Source organism: Spermophilus citellus (genome assembly GCF_964194105.1).
Source record: "Spermophilus citellus genome assembly, contig: SCAFFOLD_220, whole genome shotgun sequence".
NCBI lineage: Eukaryota > Metazoa > Chordata > Mammalia > Rodentia > Sciuridae > Spermophilus > Spermophilus citellus.
Genome location: NW_027673169.1, coordinates 2805 through 5608, shown reverse-complemented (window position 1 = coordinate 5608; position 2804 = coordinate 2805). Strand labels below are relative to the sequence as shown.

General features: G+C 49.5%; 1 pseudogene across 1 annotated transcript; it reads left to right on the top strand.

The window, feature by feature from the left end:
* Positions 1 to 1235: 1235 nt before the first annotated feature.
* LOC308640027 (olfactory receptor 6C74-like) lies at positions 1236 to 2242 on the top strand (annotated as a pseudogene). The gene has a single exon. The product of its transcript is annotated as an olfactory receptor 6C74-like (transcript).
* Positions 2243 to 2804: the final 562 nt, after the last annotated feature.

Sequence of the window (2804 nt, the reverse complement as noted above, 5' to 3'; positions counted from 1 at the left end):
TTTAGCCCCCCATCTCCTCCTGACTGGCAGGAGAAGGGGGAAAGCATGCCCCAACCAAGACGAGCCAAGAGAGGTAAAGGTCGACTGGCGGCCCGCACCCAGCCCTCCCTCGCTGGAAGAAAATCAGACGCTCCAGGGAGACGAGTCCTCGCCAGGGAGACGAGTCGAAGCAGGATCTCGTTTATTGAGGAAGCACACAAAGCTTATATACTGCACAGGAGCCAATCAGAATAAAGGTCAGAGGGTGGAGCAAGTTCACGTGTCCACCCATCCCATAGTCTGTAAGGGAAGCACAAGCTGTCCACGAGGACGGAAGTGTCCTGGACCTATCTTGGAGGTGGTTGGCCTCTTCCGTCACCACCCACAGCACTGCTTCCTGGCTGATCACCAGGAGCCATCCCAGCCACATGTGCTGCCCCAAGACCGGGAAGCGGGCAGCCATGCCCTTCAGAGCTACACCTCTGATTATTTTTATTTATTTATTTATTTATGAATTTATTTTTATTTTGAGACAAGGTCTCGCTAAGTTGCTGAGGCTGGCCTTAAACTTGTGATCCTCCTACCTCAGCCTCCCAAGTTTCTGGGATGACAGGGGTTTGCTCTGGCCCCTGGCTTTCCTGTTTTTTTTTTTTTTTTTTAATGTGACTACTACACAGTGCTCAAGTATGTATGTGTCTCCTGTTTGTGTCCCACATTATCTCTCTCTTTTTTGTGGTTGTTATTGTTGTTTTTCTTTTTGCAGGGGGTTGCTGTGGATTGAATTTAGGAGCACTCAATGACTGAACCACATCCCCAGCCCTATTATATATTTTTTTTAGAAACAGGGTCTCACTGAGTTGCTTACTGCCTTGCTTATGCTGAGGCTGACTTTGAACTGGTGATCCTCCTGCCTCAGCCTCCTGAATCCCTGGGATGACAGGTGTGCACCACACCCAGTTTTTACTCATCAGAGAACAGTCTTCTTGGAGGAAGCAGGAGCCAACTCTCATGATGAAAGTAAGTATTACTTCCTGCAATGATGTCATTGTGGGCTACATAAGCCAGCGTTCCTGTGGCGTTCACACCATGACCAGCACTGTAATAAATGTCACTTGTCTTATCTCCACAGACCAGCAGGATAGGCACTGTCTCTGCATTTCCAAAAAGCCACATAGACCAAGAGACTAAAGACAGGCAAGGAGCAAAGACAGGGACCAGGCTAGGAGACCAGCCACCCCCAGCCTGGTGTCAGGGCAATGGCACCTCATGAACCCATCCTCACTGCTGTGCTGACTTTTGAGCTTTTAGGGGTCACAGATGTGCGAGGGCTCCAGCTCCTTCTCTTCACGATGCTCCTGGTCATTACATGCTGACCCTCCTGGGCAACCTGCTCATTATCACCCTGACTTTGGTCGACCGCCACCTGCACACTCCTATGTACTACTTCCTGCACCATTTCTCCCTGATGGAGATGGGGTTCACATCCACGGTCACCCTGAAGATGCTAGCCCACCTCCTCTCTGGTCACAGGACCATTGCCCGTGCTAGATGCTTTATGCAAACGAGGCTCTACTTCATCCTGGACACAGTGGAGTCCTTGCTGCTGGCTGTGATATCCGGGGACCGCTAGCTGGCCATCTGCAGTCTGCTGCACTATCCCACTCTCATGACGCCCCGCGTGTGCAGATAGCTGGTGCTGGCCTGCTGGGACACCAGCGTCTTGGTCCTTGGGGTGCTGTGTGCCTGGATGATCTTCTTGCACTTCTGCAGTCCCTGCATCCTCAACCACTTCTTTTGTGACAGCACCCCCTTGCTGGAGCTGGTGTGTGATGACACCAGGATTCTGCAGCTGGTCAGCTTCCTGGTGGCCATATGCACCCTGATCAGCACTGTCTTGTGATGGTTTTGTCATACTACTGCATCATTCGCACTGTTCTGCACCTGCCCATATCTGGGGTCCACAGCAAGGTCTTCTCTACCTGCTCCTCCCACATGCTGGTGGTGTCGCTCAGCTACGGGAGCTGCATAATCATGTACCTGAAGCCCATGCAAACTGGGCACCTGACCCTCAACAAAGGAGTGGCTCTCTTCAACACCATAGTGTCACTCCTGCTGAATCCCTTCATCTACTGCTTCAGGAATTATCTGGTCTAGAAAGCCAGCAGGGATGTGCTGCTCAGGGGGAGAGCGCTTTCTTCTCAGATATTCAGAGGGAAAGCTTTCCAATGCTCTGCTGCTAAGCACGGCACAGTGGCACAAACCTGTGATCCCAGTGGCTGGGGAGGTTGAGGCCGAAGGATAGCAAACTTGAGGGCAGCCTCAGTAACTTAGTGAGACCATAAGCAATTTAGCAAGACATTGTCTCAAAAAGAAAGAGGAAGAGGAGGAGGAGGAGGAGGAGGAGGAGGAAGAGGAGGAGAAGCAGCCCTATTTTGGTTTCATTTTATTTTATTTTTCAATGAACATGAACACCATTTTATTAGAGTGAAGAAAAAAATATTAGTTCAAATATCTGCTGGGGGGCTGGGAATGTGACTATAGCTCTCCTGGCATGCAGGTTCAAATCACTAAGCACAAAAAAGAAACAAATAAATAAATAAAATTATCAAAAATAAAGAAGGAAAAGAAACAAACAAACAAAAAAAAACCTGCTGGTGCATCTGCTGTAATCCCACTGGCTTGGGAGGATGAGTCTGGGAGATCACAAGTTTGAAGCCAGCCTCAGAAAAGTGAGGTGCTAAGCAACTCAGTGAGGTCCTGTCTCAAAATAAAATACAAAATAGGCCTGGGGATGGGGCTCAGAGGTTGAATGCACTGAGTTCAAT